This window comes from Nicrophorus vespilloides, unplaced genomic scaffold (genome assembly GCF_001412225.1).
Source record: "Nicrophorus vespilloides isolate i.1.1-1 unplaced genomic scaffold, Nicve_v1.0, whole genome shotgun sequence".
Taxonomy (NCBI): Eukaryota; Metazoa; Arthropoda; class Insecta; order Coleoptera; family Silphidae; genus Nicrophorus; species Nicrophorus vespilloides.
This window is the reverse complement of record NW_017097584.1, coordinates 1-21,051: the sequence shown is the minus strand read 5'-3', so window position 1 is coordinate 21,051 and position 21,051 is coordinate 1.

The window sequence follows — 21,051 nt, the reverse complement described above, 5'->3', positions numbered from 1 at the left end:
TTGAGACAGATTAATTTAGTAATAGAAATATATTAATAGACATATAGAAATAAATGCTTATTTATAAATTAAATCAAAATATAATAAAAAAAAAACAGTAAACCGTCAATATTGCAATAATTAATTGTTATATTCTCAAATTAATCAGTTATGATTTTATATTTGGTATTTAAAACATTTCAGCCTTTACTTCTAGTTAAGAAAAGTCGTAAGAACGAAAACGAAATATATATTCATATTTTGGACCAAGTTGCCCGGGTAAAGGAACAAATTTGTCATTTCCAATGTTGCACTAAAACATTTATTGTCAACTAACAAGGTTTTTTAAATATTCTACCGAAAAACGTCATCTTCTTGTAATTTATTTAATGTTATTAATTATACTATTAAATATATAATATTGAAATTCGAAATAATATTTATCTATAGGTAAATACTATCTACTTAATTTAACCTGTCAAACATTTGTGGCGCTTACTCCAGCCCGGATATGACGTCACTTATCAACCCGGTGCACCGTACCGGCCCGTAGCTGGTATTCCGGAAAGTGGGATATATCTGCTAAGGGTATATAAGCTGCAAGATATCTATAATCGCTCTTATATGTCGTGAATCAATATCCGGTAAGATTCTTTGTATCTTTTTGTTTAGCCAATTGGGCCTCGGACTCACTATACTGTAAGAGCTCTATTTATCATGTGTTTCTCTCTCTGTGTTATTAACTATCTGTTATTTACTCAAACATATGTGTGAATACCGTCAATGTAGAAGTAATTGTTTCTACTCTACGAACATTCCTATCCGATCCATATAATCGAGTATCTCCAAACATTTTTTATGTCGTGTAATTTTATTTACTGTTCATCAATGTGAACATTCAGCAAATTTAAAATCGCGGTTGACATTAGGTAGGTAATCTTTTCCTGTGGATTGTTACCATTATGATGATATTTAATTTTTTAATTTTAATTTGTTGGTTAGCTGTCGTCTTGTAGGTTAACTTCAGTAGTATATTGATGCTCTGCGATTCCACTATTTCCTTTGATTGTGAATCGCTACTATCCTTAACACTGTCATTATCCCTCAACTTGGCTGAAGGTCCATATGCTGAATTCATTTCACTGTCCATCTGTGATGAACGATGGCCCTATTGCAACCCAAGCATCAAGAGAGCTCACGAAGGGTCTAGCTTGACCAGGATGTGTACCTGTGACCACTAGAACGCGGGTAGGGCAACTTAACCATTAGGCTATTAGTCTCCAAACATTAAAAAAAATATTTTTTAAATATATTATAGATACTATAAACATGAATTAATTTGTACTGCTATAATAATAACTTAAAAAATATATATTCCTCATTTGTATTTACAACTTGTTTGAATAATACTGGAGTATGAATGATATGCCACACGTTCTGTGCATTTTATGTATTAACTACGTTTTCCCACATTCCCAAGTACAGACGTTTTATTTAGAGCGTGATATGAAGCAAGCACTACGTAATATTACGTTCATTTTGCTTGTTTCGCTTTGTCCTAGTTTAGTTTTATTTATTGTTTGATATATGGCTCGTTCCGAGGATGGTCAATTTATGGTCCAGTTTTTTTTTATTTATATTGTATATAAATATTTAGGATGTTGACAGAGAGGTAAGCGAAGTTTTATTTAAAAGTAAAATATGATATACACACGAATAAAGGTATATACGTGGGCATGCAACGGGGCAGGACTCTCTGAGTGGACAAGACTTTACGTTTTTTTCCTTCGGACCCCGGGAGAAACTTCAAGAGCAGAAAAATCGATGTCAAGGTGCTATACATTATTTATAAAATATGGAACAAAAGTAGCAAACAAGTAAAAAAAATACAGTTTCGGTAAGGAACATGTAAGTACTGCAGGAAGAAAATGATTTATCTGTGGATCTGTATTTTAGAAAGAATTAAAGTTTATTTTAGAATCTTATTTTATTTTCTTGTACAAACAGTTTTATGTGCAAACAGTTGAAAAAAAATGGATTAGATACTACTACTCATTTAAATATTGGTATATAAACTCTCTAAAGTTAAATTACATTTTTATAATTTATGAACTTTAAATAATAAATATGTTAGGTAACAATAGTATTTAATAGTATTTAGTAATATAAATAATTACAGAGAAAATAGTTGAAGTTGTGTTCAAACTTGATTGTATTTAGATGTATATATTGCTTAATAAATATATTTGAGTATGTAAAAAAATACAATTATATTTTTATTAAATTATTTATGCATATATTATAAATATTGTTTTAAAGGTTCATATAGTACTGATTGTAATTAAGTTAATGGTTTAATTAATATGGGTCCAGAAACATTAACATGTTGTCTATATGTTTTTATGTAAGTATCTTCAATATTATTTGAAATTATATCTCAATAATAGAATATTTTTTTTGTTAAACTGTAAAAAAAACTGAGCTGAGTCTCATCAAATTAGGGTTGAGATATACCAACAACAGACATTATAAACATGACAACATTTGCAGACGATTACGCAATCATGACATCAGGCGAAAAACTTTAATTACATCTTAACACCTTCAAAATGACCTTAATAGTTGCGAAAAAAAAGTTCACCTGACAACATGAAGATTGAAGAGTACATATTTTAATTTTAGATTTACGTAAAAACAAAGTATTTACCAACGCCAAGGAATGCTGCCTGTTCTTAAACTGAACAACATATTTATTGAGCTGCAATTTGAATAGCACATTCTTACAATGTAAAATAATATATAACAAAACATAATAAAGGTATACAGAAAAATAAAATAAAAAAAGAACTAAGATTCGATCACTGCACCTCCATAGTGACCATGTAAACCGGAACGAACATAATTTCGGTTCGGCTCTCTGGTAAGTTCATTAATCTTATACTTTACATTTCAATCAAAATAATGTCAAAATTGTTCTTGGTATATAAAATATTTATAAGATATAATATAAATATTTAAATATAAATCTTTAAGGCTATTATCTGGCAACTTGCATAGCACAATAATAACCATCACTCAGATACGAAATGATTCAAACATGGTAAAAGTTAGTAAATAAATATTTTATGATAAAAATAGGTATTCAGTTTTAAAATAGAACGCTTTACATTATTAATTATTAGTATTATTATTTAATAAAAAGAAACTATATTAATGATTGCAACAGGCCATTCAGTTATTTAATTTAATTATTTATAAGCTATTAATATTAAAATAATTCGTTTCTATTGTACCTTAATATATGCTTTTGTGATATGTATATGATAGATCGTGAGTATTAAAAAGGAAGAGCACTGAAGAAGGGTCGGAAGGACTAGCGGGGAAAATACGTAGGCAGCCTGTATAAATATTCCAAGTTGTCATCAATTATTGTCCTCCGGATAGGAAGCCATAAAAAGTAAAACAGGTGACTTTTGCGCCGATACACGACAACGGAATCTCTGTGGGATTGAGCACGTGAAATATATTGTACAATGCTTTATTCTCTACCTCCATACATATATATGTACGTGCAGAGGGGAGATTTTTTTATATATTGCGTTATATTCCGAAGTTCTTTCTAAAGCCATTCAAGGCGGAAAGTGAGTTTACGTAATATATATTTGTAATATACAAGAAAGACTTCTGCTGACCATCTCAGAAGAAAATATTCCAGAATGTTTTACAGCTTCGGGTGTAGGGGAATAAATTACTAGTTTATCAGTAGGCTAAAGAATGATGCCCGAATGCCACCATAGGACCGCAGACAAATGATGATAGGGGGAATGCTGATAATTCGATTCTTCGCCCCTTTTTCGATCCCCTTCTACTCGGGATCAGCGCAGGAATTCAATTTGAGTAAATGCAGGAAACCTACCGGATAAATGAATACTATCGCTTTCTCAGATTTACTACAACTAAATACAACAATAATTGGCAGTGTTGCATTCGTTTGGAACGCCAGACGACGGGATGGCTTTTAGTTTTGGAAATGAGGTGATTCCGTCTGGGTCGTGTTAACGGCCCATAGAATGTTGCGAAGGACTCGCCTAAGAAACGCTTGAAATCCACGAGTCGTCCTTTCATAAATACTAAATTCGCGCTTTACTTGCAAGAAGATTACATGAAAATTCAATGTAATTAGTAAGTGTGCAAGAGGCAACTGCAATATTGTTATTTGATGCCCGTTTCTTGTCCCCTCATAAAATGTAATTTATAAATTATGCAACGAGGGTCTTCTCCGCCGTTGTTCAAGGGTCTGGTTTGGCCCAGAAGATTTCTACGAGAAGCATAGATATTAATAGAGTGTAGACCGTGTTGTTTATTATGTGTGGCTGGCTGGGCCGTTAAGATAAGCCTACAAAACGCCCCTGCACTTCAGATTCGCTAACATCCTTAGCTATAATAAATATCTAGTATCTTTTATTATTAAGTTCAAATACTTTTTGCAAGATAAACCTGTTCTTAATCAGAAATTAAATATGAATAAATATAAATAATTATCAATTTTATCATTTACTAGATCGGTTATATTAAAAAAAAATAGATTACTGCATCGGATAGTTCACGCATAAATTTACACAATATTCAAAAAAAAGTTTAAGTAAAACTAAGAAATAATATAATATACCATATTTGTTTTTAAAAGTCTTTCATGATAAATAAATTATTTATTAGCCGTAATTTGGACCAAAATAAAAGTGTTTAAATAAATAAAATAATTTTACTAAATGAACTAAGTAAAAAATGAAATGTTATATCCTTATGATATTGAATAATCAATTGGATTTCTATTACGATTATGCATAATTTAAAATATTAAGGTTATGTTAATGTAAAAATTCAACTAAAACATTATATCGATAATAAATATAAACGTTTTTAAGCACAAATTAATGCTTAGAATATTTAAGAAAACATGTGAAAGCTTGTACTTACTTCTTTTATTAATTAATGATAAACAAATACTTTCTTTTATAATCACATCAGTACTTTGTAAATTAACAATTTAACTATGATATAATGAATACAAAACTAACAAGTAAATAATTTTATTTTCGAAACTACCATCACCTAAATTTGTAATGGGTTTTATCCTTCTGGGTCGCCTTTCTATTGGTTCATTATTGTCCTATTATTTCTCTTTAAATTGACAGTGATTGAGTTTTTGGAGTCGTTTAGCCCAGCGGTCCAGCCCAGATTCTAAATATGAAATAGTATTTACATTGGGCCTTTTATAAAAACACAACTTCATTATGCAAAAAAAATGATTCAGAATATAATAAAAACACAAATAACTATATTTCTCGTTCATGGAAAATCGTACAAACCTGAGAAATACACCACAGTAAACAAAATGGAAACAAATATGTTCCTTGGGCTGCTCGGACCAAGGGTTTTAGACCACTTGTTTAGCCTATCGGCCAAACGCTTTCCACCACTCCGTATCACAAGTCTGTCAATCCAGGACGTCATCTTCGTGGTGAGACTAGATTTATATCTTCGTCCACCCATCTAGTTTACCAGTCTTGAAATTAACTTAAAGAGATTAGTGATCAAACTAGAGCAATACTTACCGTAAACGATGATCAGCTCCCTCGTTACTAACTCTATTGGTCCAAGTACAGCGCGATGAACTCTAGAAGAACGTAGATTTGCATGGTTTTTTATTTCTTTACATTATAATGTTTCTATTTATGATAATAAAAATAGTTCACCATATTTAATTTTCTCTTTATTCTGATATTATTGCGAGTTAAATAATATATTAAATTATATTCAGACTACAATGCAGGTAATATCGATTATACTATAATAATGTTATCAGTAATTTAAATCGGCAGGGATTAAATTTTTTAATAAATTACAGAAACAGTATAAGTAGTATATATGACATTTATACGCTGTTTCCATATCGTGCACAAATATGCCGTGACTGCGTCCTGTTATCGATATGAAATTTATATATATATAATAAAATATTGTATATACAAGCATTATGTTATATACAAGAAATATGTTAATTATTTACTGATAGCGCGTATGCAAGTTTCACAAATTTTAAATAAAATTCCTATGGTTGCGGCAGCTCCAAAACAAAAAAAAGCGCCGACGTAACAGCATGGAACGTGAGATGAGATCTTTGGGAAAAGACCAAAACTATCTTTTTCAGCGTACAAAGCAGTTTGTTTTTCGGTTCGTAGCGTATATCGATTATTAATTATTGCGAAACGGAAACTGGAAAAGAATGCTGCTCCGCTGCGAATTCCGCTTTAATTTGCATAATTTCAAATTAGAGGTCTTTAGGGGGAGAACAGTCCAAATGTTGCGCTGCATTTTAAAAGAAAAGTAAAATGGATGCATAATATTTAACCTTTTGGGGATTAAAGAACGAGGAAAATAACTGCATGAAATCTATTTATGAAAGTTCAGGAAGTAAACTTCGCTCTAACGATATTTTTTTTTCCGCTTTTTCTCCTCCTCTTCCTCTTCGGCGGTATCCTTTTATTTATTAACTTCAGGGGGCTCAGGATTTTTCTTTGATTAGACTTGTAAATTTAATGTAGACTTTAATTAAAAATTGAAATGTGCATTTCTTTTTTTTTTTGCAGCTCGGCCGGAGGGGGGATGAAAATTGTCGTAATTAGATGTAGTGAGAGAGGATTTTATTATTTAAAATACGGAGAAGTCGGTAAGCTCCGGTGGCTTGAAAATTAGCATTTGTACTAATTAAAAATTTAAATATTCTCGCGAAATTGTTACACATAGACTTTTAGTGTATTACCTGTTCACTACATACAGATTAACATATCTTTCAGATTAATCAAGATTTGGTTTGGTTACATTTTATTAATGATAAATTTTCAAATATTTCCAGACTTTGTGGATTTCAGTTGATTGTAGACGTACCTCAAATCACCCTAATTATGCAAGATTTTTTTAATAAAAAAAAAACGTTAATAAAATCTGTTGCAAATCGCATTTTTTGAAAATGTAAATAATTGTCCCTTATAAGAATTAAATTTTCTTCTTCTTCTTCTTCTTCTAGATAAGAAAATAATTTAGTATCTTACATATTGTAGTTAGACACTTTCTTTTCTCCGATAAATTTCACCCTAAATAGTTTAAATTTGCGTGTCATTATATATTATTATACATATTATGTGGCTTCATGACACAGATAATAAGTCGGAATGTACATATTTCTTCAATAAAAAAAACTCTCAATATTTATATATGAGTTCAGTATTACGAGATGTCATTGGTGTTGTAAAAACTGAAATTGTAGCCATTATTGCGTGGCTTGATATTGATATTGGTATATATGTCACACATCATCAAAAATAGGTACAATTACAAAGATAATTGGAAAAGGGTCCGAGAATTCCTATTAGAACTTTACTTCAGTATCCTCTCATATTATTGTTCTCTTGATTTCACCCACATGAACATGAACATGAACTTTTGCACTGTGACTTGCATTTCTTTTTGTCAAATTGATTGTAAATCATATGTTCTTGTTAATATTTGGTATTGTAGTGATTAGAATATTTTTCAAAGAATGTCGTAAAGTATATAAAACGCTCAAAAATAATGAATTATTTTAACAAGTTATTGATTATATATACAAAATACAAAGACATAAAAAGAGTTTATTAACGGCGACTATGGATGCGTTCTATATCAAACTGAACTGTTTCATTAAAATTAATTACCATTTTAATTGGAGTTTTTCATCAAAATATAATAATGCATTTAAGGTGCACGTTTCGTTTTTGTTGCTCTGAAAACGAACGCACAAATAGAACAAAAATAAAAACAAAACGGAAAATACAAGCGCGAAGCGGAAAATACAAAAATAAAAACAAAGTACAAAAAAGAGCGAGAGTGAGAGAGAGAAGGTAAAATTATTTTGATGCAAGTTCGCGCCGCGCCGTGTTTTAATAATTATTATTTCATTTCAATTATCGTTTGTAGAGTTTCGGAAATTTGCATGCAAACAAAAACTCACGAAGCCTGATGCACGAGTATTTAATTATTTGTTTGTGAAATGCCCCATGTTCCAAGTTCTATGTTTCGGCGGTGCGGAGAAGCCACAAATGTGTGGGTGGAGCGTGTATGTGTGTGTTTGCATGTAACAACGGTGAAATTTGCAAAACCCGAGGATTACGTTTCTGTCTCAAGTCTTTGCACTTGCGGAATACTTTCAATTAAATTAGCTGGTTGCGAGGGGCTGGAGATGGTTGTGTTTGTGGAGGGGGGAGGGGTCGTCTTCCTTTAGTCTTTCGAAACCGGAAGTGGAATCTGTTGGGGAATTTATTGTTTTCGCCTGATAGGTGTGCAATTTCCGCTTGTAATTATGAAGTTGATAATGTAAAGCCCATGTGCACTTACCTTCCGTGTCCTTAAGCTCACAGTAATGTAGCGCGCATAAAGGACATGCAACGGGGAACAATGTCTTTCTAAAAGTTACATCGGCCATTATTATCACAATGCCTTTTAGGTAAAGGAGCAGAGAAACGCTCTTCTGCTACGCTGTTTAACAGTATGGAGGGATGGTGTAGAATCATAATAATCATAAATAACGGACGAGATAAATACTTGATGAATCCATTGTGTAAAAAAAAATCATTAGGATTACATACATGTAAGTTTAAATAAACTTCAGTGTTTAAAAATTATTATTAAATAACAATAATTAAATGTAAACTTCTAGATTATTTCATCCAAAAATAAAAGTTCTCTTTTAATTATTTAAAAGGCCCAAATATTTCATTTTTATATATTATTAGAATTTATTAAATTTTTTAAAATGGACTATAGTGAATCCGGACATTAGCCGAATTATGTCATATTTAATATATATTAAAGTAAAATTTATTTTATCAAAATTCAGTATTTCAAATAATTAAACAATATTCTTATATAAATAACAAAACTTCTATTCAACTTCATGAAAAATAATCAAAGGACATAATATCTACAATGCACATTAATTGAATCAATGTCATTTATATATATATATAAAAAAACCTTGTAAAGTACAAATAATTGGTTCTACCAATATCCCAGATCTTTTAAAACACGACAAATCGAGAAACAAACAATAAACCGCACAAAAAAAGACTGGACTGTATAAAAGGATAACAATCCTCAATTAAAATTTATTTTGTTTTGAAAATTTCATACTCAACTATAGTGAATCCGGATTGATCTAAGCGATGTATTGCAATGTATACCTACGAACTTTAGTAAATCTTATGGTGGTTGACATTTTTTATTTTAGTTTTTGGTAAAATTTCTTAATGGAAGTTTTACAATTATTTTACAATGTTGTTGATTGGCTGTCGTTGTGATATTTGCTGATATCCTTGACACTATCATTGTATCCATAAACTTGGGTAGAGGTTTATATTGTGAACTTCATTTGACTGTCCATTTATGTTGAACGACAAAGGGTCTGGCATGGCTGGGAATAAACCCGTGCTCACAATTTGTGAGAGTGCCACACTATTGGCCATACGTCATATAATTTTATATACAATCTGTTCATCAATGTGAACATTGAGTATATTTAAGATTGCGGTTGACATTAGGTAGGTAATCTTTCCCGGTGGATAGTTATCATTATGATGATTTTTTTTTAATTTTATTGTTTGCCTCTCGTGTTGTAAGTTAACTTCAATAGTAATCTACTATTTCCTTTGACTGTGAAACTGCTGCTATCCTTAACACTGTCATTGTCCATCGACTTGGCCAAAGGTCTAAATGCTAAACCTCATTGATTTGACTGTCCATCTGTGTTGAACGATGGCCCTATTGCTGCAAGCACGAAATCGTGGGTAGGCGATTTTACCAATCGGCTATTAGTCGGCCAACTGTATAATTAAATTATATTTGATGTCAATCATTTATTGTAATTGTTACGTTAAATGTGATTATTTCTATTTGATATTGAACGTTTTCCATATGTACTATCTTCTAAAAATGTGTTAAAATGAAGTAATGATGTGATTCTTACTTACTTACTTACGGTATATAAGATAATCATTAATCTCTTTTACGTGTTCATTACATCATCGGTATTTTGATTCACCGCCTGCAATGATAAACGGAGCACAATTATTTTTTAGAGTAATTATGTGATTTTTCATGTCCCAAAGGTGGATTAAATTGTGTGTTACGTGAAGGGGGCGTTTGGTATATTTATTTTATCAGAGGGAAGTGCAAAAGTGTTTTTTTTTAGGGAGTGAGGATGACGGGGGGTGTGAGCGCGCGCGACGACTGTGAAGTCGGAGGGTGGAAAGGAATGAAGGTTCCTCGCCGCAACGAAATGTCGGTGTGATGGGTTCGCAATGAGTACTAGATGCACACTCAGAGATCTTGGAGGCCGTTTATCTTCAGTCGGACCGACCGCGAGTAATGGCACCTTAGGGCCTTCACAGAATGCCATTTGTTCATTTCGTGTAAGATCTTCCATGTGTCCCTAAAATACCCGACAAATATACTGCGCCGAACACAAAGCAGTCGTACACCCGCATCCTACTTTATATTTCATTTTATTCACAGGATAATTCAATCCTTTCGCACTCTGCAAATGCTCTGATCTAAATAGTTATATAACGATCTTGAAACACATTTACTTCAATCATAATCATAATTCATTTTTCATGGAACACAATCCGATTTGAATATACTTAAATGAGAATTACATAAAATTGTTTTGTATATAATCAGATTTATTTAACAATATAAAAAATAAGAGCTATACGACCATATATAATTAACAAAAATACCAATAATATTAAAATCACGGGCAGAAAGATTATGGTTAATAGTCTTTTGCAGCAGTTGAACTTTATTTAATTTTTGTTATTGTATTAATAATTCATGATTGTCGATAAAACATTAATTCTACCAATACTAAGTTTTTACTTAAATTTAAGGATATTGAGTATAAGTCTTTATGAATTTCTTTATTTAATTACAATAAATTCATTTTATATTAGCCAGTGATCCAAAGTATTGCTAAATGTCAGTTTATAATAACTTATTCTTAATCTTAATTCAGACAATTGCAATATTATAACATTTAAGTCATCCAAAATTATCGACATTTTTTTCTACCGGTATATGGTAAATATTTTAACAAAATACCGGTTAAACAGAATATTACCAGTAATTTTTTTATTCAAAAATTTCGTGAAGTAGTACTATTATTTATTAGCAAGCTATATGTTATTGAATGTGTAAATACATTATTTTTTTAATAAACAAAAACAAAAACTTTTAAAAATATAATAACTAACAATAACAACAACAAATACTAAATATATTTAATACATTAACAAAACATTAATCTATTCATATAATGTAACAGACCAAACTCGAGAATCGCTTTGAAATGTTTTAGAATTAAATGGAATTATTATCGAATATTATTAAATAATTTTATGAAATTGCAGGTTGTTGGTTGTTGACATAATTTAATAGTAATACCTGTACTCATTACTGAAAGTAAAAGATGACAAGTACATTACATAATTTACAATTCATTATATCTACTAATGGCTATGAACTACTGTTCCTACAGAAATGAATATCTTAAATCTTGTGATGGGGTAACAGGTGCTAATGAAAATAGATGTGGTTGCACAAGATCCCATAGGGAATATATATCATAATACAATAATTAATAAAAAGCCTTTAAGAAATTGAGATAAATAAATCTACATAAATGTATAAAATATTCCATGTATATCCACGATAAGACTGAGAGGAGATATACAAGTTTTTCAGTTTTATAACCAAATATTGATTGCATCATGCTTACTGTTAAACTGATTTGAAAGATACAGATTGTACTTCCTATTTATATAGATGATAGACATTTATGTATCATAACAAGGATATAAATAACTTTCCAGACAATCCAATATATTATTTCTTGTTAATTAAAAAATACAATTCATATCCATTTTTGAATGAATATAATATTACAAATGTTAAGTACTAAAAACATAATAGAAATAAAGATAACTTGTAAGTATTTAACTATAGTATAATGCAAAAGAGACATCGAACAAAAAAGCATATTATATATTTGGACCCGAGAAATCTCAATTCTTGTTAAACTTAAAGGTAAATATTTGTTAATAATGTTGAGAATGTAAATTAACTAAACTTTTGTAAATGGCAGAATTTTTGATTGTCGATAAAACATTAATTTTACCAATACTATTTTTTTACTTAAATTTATTGCTCTTATTATTGACACAATGATATTATAAATAAATTAATATCAACGACACTTTTTTGTACTTACAGTAGAACCAATTCTCGAACAAAAAATAGAAATAATCGTACTTGACAATCGACAATCGAATTTGAATAACAATTAATTGATACGATACTTTTCTTTTCACTTTGACCCGCGGGCCAAATCTGTCTTCTTGTTAGACGGATTTGAACTGTTAACGAACTAATTCATTGCAATATTTGAAAATGTTGAATCGCGTTGAAGAAGAAAAATTCACTTTCTTTGCCGCAAATTTTATTAGAAATAAATAAAATTAGAATTAACAACTTATTTGCTTAGCAAAATGTTAAAATGTTTGATATGTAAATTTTAAAAAAAAAATCAGGTGATATTATAATATATGGTAATATATTTTCTTTTTTTCAAAGTTATTTTTTATATTATATATGTGGAATATAATGGAGTCTGTAGTGTGTGTAAGTTTTAGTGTTAGGAAACGCTCCTGAGCGGAATAATCCTGGCAGTCGGATTCTCCGGAGTTCCGGTCCTTGGTCCGGACATCTGATTGTTTGCGGACCGCCGGGTCCTTTGGAAACTGTGTGTATTTTGATATGGTAATTTCCCTTTTTAAAAGTTGATACATTCTTTCAGAAGTCATAGATTAAGGCACTTGTATTCTGGTAGGGTGACCCCGATGCGACGGGGAAGTCTTCTTCGGGTACAGAAGTCACTCACTCTTTTGCGCATCGCGTAAAATGCGAGACGGGACGTGTATTCAAAATTTAGCAACCCCGAGAGGAAGACGTCTGCAACATTTATTCGCATTTCAAAGTTTCATACGCACTACCTTCTTTGACGTACATATATAATTCCCAAAATATAATTCACACCTATCCCAATATACATTTTACATAGATATGAAAAGCAAAATCATGAAAATTCGAGACCCAGTTATACAATTGCATGAAACGCAATATTTCATCAAAGATTCTTTTTCTGAAAAAAAAAAACTATAAAATAAATATATTTTTGTAAAGCGATTGTGATAAAGAAAAATTATATATAATTCTATTTGTGGAAAGAACATTCATTCTATTTGAAATTATATTCAAGCAAACATAATATGCCTTAAAATACAGCAAGTACTGCAAGTAATAAACATGACAAATTAAAAAAAAATGAAGATGCTCTCAAACGTTATGAAAAACAAAACTTTCATAAAGAAAAAGAAGTGGCGGCGGCCAAAACATCATTTTTGCTGTGCAAAAGTAATTAATAATGAAGAAAAGCAATCCAAGTATGGCAATGAATTATATCCACATAGATTGAGGCAACAGCTACAAGAAACCACAAATTTAGAAAACCAAAATCATTAAAAATCGAGACCAAGTTATACTCTTTTTCTTCCGACAAGGAACGGATTATCGTAGTTTACATTAGTTTATATGGGATAACGTGTTTCACTATACGAGTAATTCACTATACGAGCAAAAATCCGGAAATTTTAGAACGGATTAAACTCGTTTAGAGAAGTTCCAATGTAATTTCATGTTGCTTTGGCATCCGGTACCACGGACCTGTACCGGTCAACGGACCGGGGGTTGGGACCACTGCGGTAGATAATAACACATATTCAATAAAATTTAAAAAAATGACAAAAAAACCTTCATCATTTATTTAGTAATGATTACATTTCAGGTTTTCACAAAACACCTATAAACTTTTCACGGAACATCGCGGAAAATAGTTTGGGAAACCCTGCCGTAAGCAATTACATAATGCATGATATTAAAAAATATGTTATTGAAAATAATCGCCGGTCGTTAAATAAATATTATATAATACGACCCATATTCTGTACATTAGATGTTTATTTATTTACGTGCAAATCTTTAATATGATGTAATCTGTTTCCAATTTTATATAATATTAACGAGAGAACCGTAAATCGTGTATTATTCACTGCAATTATGGTATATTATTATTATACAAACAAACAATTATTTTCAATAAAATATTTATATGGAAAAAGAACAAAAATATGGAAAATACAATCACGTAAAAGCGGAATATAAATGCGATGCGTATGTAGTGTGCAGGACCATTATATAATTTACAAAATGTACAATGAACACATGTTAAATAAATTATAGGTGAAACGGTCGGTCGGTTATTGCAGCTCGCGTTTTGCACGATTAATTACGGCAATGGCTGTGTGACCTTAGGAAAAGAATAATTGTACTAATATATGTGTAGTATATCGCATATTCATTTATGCGAAAGTTAAATGGCATTTTTAATTGACTGACATAAAGCACGAAACTTAGCTTATCGACGAGAAATGGCTGCTTTTAAGGAACTATTTAATATTTATAGTTTTGGAAAATCATACACGCTCCTGCTATCCTTATAATAAAATCTATATTTATCAGTCCGTCCATGTATGCTGTGAATGCGGCGCATTCTTAAAATTTGAAAATGTAAGGGCATTTTCATATTGAGCAAGTTAATGGAATGGTAGATATAATAAGCCAGGACCTGGAAGAGAAACGCTATTGCTCAGGTGCATTCTTAGATGTATCGCAGGCATTTGACAAAGTGTGGCACATGGGACTGTAAATTAAAGAAGATCCTACCATAGAACTTTTATACAATAATATATTCATATTTGACTGGAAGATTATTTCAAGTGAAAGTGTTCCATACAGTGACGAATTTGTATCCAATCACGTCAGGTGTACTGCAAGGTAACGTACTAGGACATATCCTGTATATACTATATACCGCAGATATGCCCTTAACGGACATAACGACTGCAACATTTGCCGATGATATTGCATTATTATCATCTGAATGAAGGTCAATGAATCGAAATCAGTACATGTCACCTTCACCATAAGAAAGTGACCAGTCACTCTTAATGGAAAAATAATATCGGCGGCTAATAAAGTTAAATATCTGGGTATGCATCTAGATAGAAGATTGACCTGGAAGGATCACATCCAAGCAAAAGAAGAAGAACTCAAAATTAAGTTCAGGAAACTCTACTGGCTATTACGGGAAGACTCGCCAATTTCGAAAGAAAACAAGTTGCTGATCTTTAAAGTAATTTTAAAACCTGTCTGGACATACGGAATACAGCTATGAGGAGTAAGCAGCAGATCTAATATTGCGACCATACAAAGATTCTAGTCGAAGAGCCTAAGAAGGATCGTTGGTGCTCCATGGTATATTACGAACAGTAGAATTCATGAGGACCTTCAAATGGAAACAGTAGAGGAAACAATTATGAAAAACAGTAGCTGATACCAAAATAGACTAGACAGACATCCAAACGTACTAGCTATCAATCTTCTGGACAATAGTCTAATAACACAGCGACTAAAGCCCGCTACACCATTGAGATTCTACAAATAAACAATAAGTAAAGGATAGTCGCCAACCAGATCATTTATTCAATGTTTTTATTATAGAACAGTAGTAAATAAAAAAGACGATAAACCAAAGAAAGGATGAAGGTGGACTGATCTTCGAGGCTAATTTCAATTGTTTAATTGAAGATAGGTTTCAAAGAAGATGTGCTTCTCTCTCGTTTAATAAAAAATAGATTATTGTCAAGAGCCCGAAGCCCGCAATATTAAGAATTCGGTCTCAAACAAAAACAATTAAAATATATTTTTATAGGGAAATTTACGAAAAATTTGATTCGATTTGTGGATTTGTCTATTTATCAAAATAATTCCGTTTTTCCTGCATTTTGTTTTCTCAAGAATAAAATGTCTGGAATAAATTCGGATATTCTGATCTAAACAACATCAGTAAAGCATGCAAGAGACACGAATGCTTTCAATCTTACATATACACTACTGTACAATTCAATGGAAAGGAAGCTCGTACAGATTTTTTTTAATGCTCAATTTAATGAAAATATTGCAATGCACAACATGGAAACTACTGCAAATCGATACGTTTTATCGAAATTAATGAACGGTCTATGTTTTTTGACAAAACAAGAACTATTTTTGCGAGTACATTTTAATCATCACAAATTAGAGAATTAGGGAAATTATGTTGAATTGAATCATCGCCCGTCACTAATATTTATGTATATCTTTAATAATCATGAAGTTACTTTCTTCTGCTATTTCTTAGTTTATACAAAAAGAAATACATTTATACAATGAACTTATATTTTAACACTTATATAGATATATAAGACTCAAGTAATAATTATAAAATACTTATATGTAAGTTTTAAAAATAGACAAAAGAATAGGTATTGCAACTTTTTTTAAATATTTTTTTATTTGTTGTATTTCAATAAAAAAACAAAGATTAAATAATTCATAAATATATAAAATCAACATATTATATCTGACTTGTTTATACAAGTCCCACAATTGAAAAATATTAGTAAATGAGACGCAATAATAGTAACACAAAAATGCAAGAGAAATTTGTTGGAATAGAAAATCAATGGATGTTATTCCGGCAACCCCTGCGTAAATATTTGAGAGTGTTTATTGTATTATGAGTCAAAATATTATTAGTGGCGAGTTAACGTGGGACGAATCCGAGTCCGAGCATGTTGGAAGAGCGCGTTAGAGGGAGAAAGAGATGGAGAGTACAGAACAATTTTCAACGCGGTCTAGCCGTTTAATGGCTCGAGAGAAAATCGCAACATAGACACACAAAAGAACATATTATATCCCTCCTGAATTCCGAAATACCGCATGAAATTACAACACTATAACACACCCCGGCGGCCATACATTATCCGGTGCATTCCTCAAAACAATACGCAATTAAGATTCAGATTATTAAATGTACAAATTTGACCATTAAATATCCGCACACTTCAGACAATGCTTACCGTATATAAAATATTCAATGTGCTTCATAATTTTACTGCAAAACATAAAGCGAACTTTGATATTTACACATTACTATCATATTCTAGTTTAAATTTACTTCAAGTGGTTAGTTATTTGACATTAAATATTCTTGCCTTGAAATTTTCTACAATTTTTCATTAAATTTCAATAAAAATAGTCGTTTGCAATAAAAAGTAGAAAAAATTGAATAATTTATGTGAAAAGTTGGGTGTGGCGTTTAGCAGACAGGATATCCTGCGAGATTATCCTGACAAGGATCGTTGGACTCCCCACATTCTGTGTGTTATCTATGGATCAGGGACATATAAAAAGCAATAGCTAAGTTGGTTGGCCGTTATAGACACAACGCCAAAACGCAAATCCCGTTGACCGACGAGATGATCCTGGTCACTGGGGAGGATTAATACGCTTCGTGCAGGATGCGTCGTTGAGAGGGAAGGGGAAAGATAAGGAGAGAGGGAGAGAGAAGGTAAGTTTATCAATATTTTCTTATCCCCTCTGACGTCCCCACGATCATAAGTTTTAATAAAATCCAGTCGCAATAAATAAAAGGAATAGGGTCGAACGGAATCAAATTAACAATTAATAAACAACACGAAAAGACAATCCAAATCCGACCGTCATTTATCTAATAAAATTGACAAAACAGTACTGCAGTTTATTAGTTCTATTTTAGTGTTCTCTATCTTTCTCATCTTCACATCGGATCTTCCCACAACAAATAAAATAACTGTTGATACATTCGCAGATGACACATCACTAATGTAATCAGACAGTAAAGCATAAGTTGCATCACAAAACTCGCAAAGTGAATTAAATCAGATTAAACATTGGCTCAAAGAATAGCGTATTAACAACGAAATGACGAATCGACTCATCCCACCTTTACAATGAGGAAGGAAACACATGCACCGATAACTCTAAATAACAAAGTTTTATCATAGGAGAATAATGTAAAATATCTTTACATGCATCTGAATACAATACTCAACTGGAAGAAAAAGAGAAAGCAATTAGGTCTGAAATTCAGCAAACTCGATTTGCTCCTTGAAAGAAAATCATACTATTGATTTGATATGAATTTGATATTTGATATCAAATTGTTGATATACAAATTAATCCTTAAACCAGTATGGTCATATGGTATACAATTTTGGAGTTCAGCAAGTAACTCTAACATCGAAATACTCCAGCGATTCCAATTAAAACCATTGCGTATAATTCATAAAATTCTCGACAGCTCATGTCAAAATTAAGTTTTATCCATAATTATGCCTTTACCATAATCGAAAAAATTTGTTTCAGGTATGCATTACTTATAGGTATAGATAGAATCTTACCAACAAGTTTTGGTAGTTATGTGAAAACATCGGATTTGAAATGTTGAAAATGGTTAAAAGTGTAATTACTATAGTGAAAGGTACAAATGAATAAACTGGCAGAAAATCTACTAGTTAAGCTAACAGTAATATATAAACTTAAAAAGTGCATCATTTTTAGACTTACAATATAAATATATGTGGTAAGTCTAAAAATGATGCATTTTTTAAGTCAATATATTAAATGAAACTGTTAATTTATACAGATGAATTTTATTGAGTTCCCCATCTTGATGACATTTGTACTGCCAACAAATATACTTGTTGCCCTTTTTGTGATAGATTGTAAATAAAAATACATATTATAAAGAAAGTTTTCTGAAATATGATATTATATGAATACCAATAATACTTAATAATCCAAGTTTTTTTTTAAATAATAAGAATCCCAGAACGCTGCTTCTGAAATATTGTAGACTATCTATTAGTCTTGTTTACAAATAAGTACAAAAAAATATGTAAATATAATGTAAAAATTAATGTATAATATTGCAGAAAATATGCTTGAATTTAATAAATAATATATAATAATTAGAGCGACTAAATGCCGAATGGTTAAGTCGCCCTACCCACATACCAGTGGTCACAGGTTCAAATCCTGGTCAAGCTAGGCCCATTGTGAGCCCTCTCGGTGCTTGCATCAATAGGACCATCGTTCATCATGAATGGACAGTCAAATCAATGAGGTTTAGCATTTAGACCTTCAGCCAAGTCGATGGACAATGACAGTGTTAAGGATAGCAGCAGTTTCACAGTCTAAGGAAATAGTAGATTACTATTGAAGTTAACTTACAACACGAGAGGCAAACAATAAAATTTAAAAAAAATAAATCATCATAATGATAACGATCCACCGGGAAAGATTACCTACCTAATGTCAACCGCAATCTTAAATATACTCAATGTCCACATTGATGAACAGATTGTAAATAAAATTACACGACATAAAAAATATATAATAATAATGACCAATAAATAAGTGATTGTTGAATTAAATTAATAAATAAAATATTTAATTTTTTTTTGTATATTATTAATAATAGTAAATAAACCAAACATAAATATTGGTTTCAGTAAAATACTTTTTTGTTAAATATATGCGAAAATGGAAGTGGTAATGATGTCCAAATTATTTATAATTAAAAATGCATTTAAATGTTTAATATTAATAATAAAAATGTAATAATGATATATGAATTTTTATTAAACATTACTTGTGAAATCAGATTTGATTGTATTTTTTGTCTAAAATACAGTTAGGTTTGAATAATATTTATTTATTATTATTTTTTGTACAGAAGCATATTTTCTTTTTAACATTATCATTTAGAAATGTGTTTACAAAAAAATAATTTTCTATGAATATACAAATTGACACAAAGTTTTTATATTATTTCGGGCACACGTTTTTGAACATGAAATGCAAACTTGTGATGACCTGGATTTTGATGTGGATTTGGAGGATATACAATTTTCGAGATTTAGGATTTTCTCTCAACGGATTATCTGGTCTCTCGACACAAAATTCAACACGTGTATAAAATATCAACGCTACGTTTACTAACTTTTGAAAGAACGTTAAATAAACTAAATTAATATATTATTATATGCGTTAAGACATGTAGTGAGTAGCCATTTATAAGTATTAATTATATCTTTTTACATTTTGTTTAACTTTCGTAACTTGTGAATACAATAAATTATAATTTGATTATAAATACCTGTATTTTTTTAATTGAAAATTTCATATGTTATTGTACTAGTACTAAATAGAAAGCAATATTTTTATAATATTTGTTCACTTTTAATAAAAGTTTAATATACTAACAACAAACAATAAACATATACATTATTTCTCAATAAATCAATTTATAACATTTTTTTTTTAATATTTAAATTGGGGCGACTAATAGCCGAATGGTTAAGTCGCCCTACCCACGATTTCGTGAGCGCCGGTTTTAATCCTGGTCAAGCCTGTGAGCTTTCTCGGTACTTGCAGCAATAGGGCCATTGTTCATCACAGATAGACAGTCAAATGAATGAGGTTCAGCATATGGACCTTCAGCCAAGTCGATGAACAATGGAAATAGTGGAATCGCAGAGCATCAATATACTATTGAAGTTAACCTACAAGGCGACAGCCAACCAACAAATTAAATCAAAAATTATCATAATGGTAACTATCCACCGGAAAAGATTATCCATTTAATGTCAACCGCGATCTTAAATTTACTCAATGTTTACATTGAAGAACAGATTGTAAATAAAATTATATGACATAAAAAAAATATTTAAATTAAGCTGTTTCTGACAATTAATATATCTGCGCATTAAACAAATCGAATATTATGACTTATCACTTAGACTCGTTCAAATTTTAGTACTAATTGCTCCAGCAGAAGAAAAGAAAAATGTGAGTTGTAATTTGTTTTTTGTGAGTTGAATTATGTATATGGACTTTGTATATATATATATGTATATATATATATATATATATATA